Genomic DNA, 536 nt, shown 5'->3' on the forward strand with positions numbered 1-536 from the left:
CTGCCGATCACAGGTATATCGGTCTTTACCTGTTAATGGCTTTACAGTTGTCCTTTCGGCATTAACCACTTGGAAGGAACTGTGGTTCCCAGAGGTGTGACAAGCTCTGGTACTTAAATACAGTAGAGAGTCTCCCTTTGTTTGTTGAGAAGTATCCCTTCTTGGAGAACAGGTATCGGTGCAGATGAGGCTAAATTATAAATGACATATTGTTGTTTTGGGAATAGCCAAAACCTCAATATATAGCATTATTGTAGACAAAATAACTAACAACATAAAATTATTAACCAGCGGAACGGTCCCTCCCAGTTCCAATAATCCACTAGCGTAAGCCAACCAAGTTACACCCCCACCTAACCTTATAATGCCAAAAGGCAATCCAAGGTATCCTTCACACCCAACTATACATATAGCATACCTCCTATATCTACTTACCAAACACCCACTAACATCATTACAGGAGGGTATAAAAAAACAAAAAAAAAATTCTTGGTATATTTAATATTAATTCTGTAATAGTTAAGCATTAAATAACT

General features: G+C 37.5%; 1 protein-coding gene across 1 annotated transcript in view; it reads left to right on the top strand.

Moving 5' to 3' along the window:
* The window catches only part of LOC136796051 (U-scoloptoxin(05)-Sm1a), a 748021-nt gene that overhangs the window by 342458 nt on the left and 405027 nt on the right, over window positions 1-536 (top strand). The window lies entirely within an intron of this gene.

Source organism: Halyomorpha halys, unplaced genomic scaffold (assembly GCF_000696795.3).
Source record: "Halyomorpha halys isolate HHAL.00 unplaced genomic scaffold, Hhal_1.1 Scaffold9.1, whole genome shotgun sequence".
Classification (NCBI taxonomy): domain Eukaryota; kingdom Metazoa; phylum Arthropoda; class Insecta; order Hemiptera; family Pentatomidae; genus Halyomorpha; species Halyomorpha halys.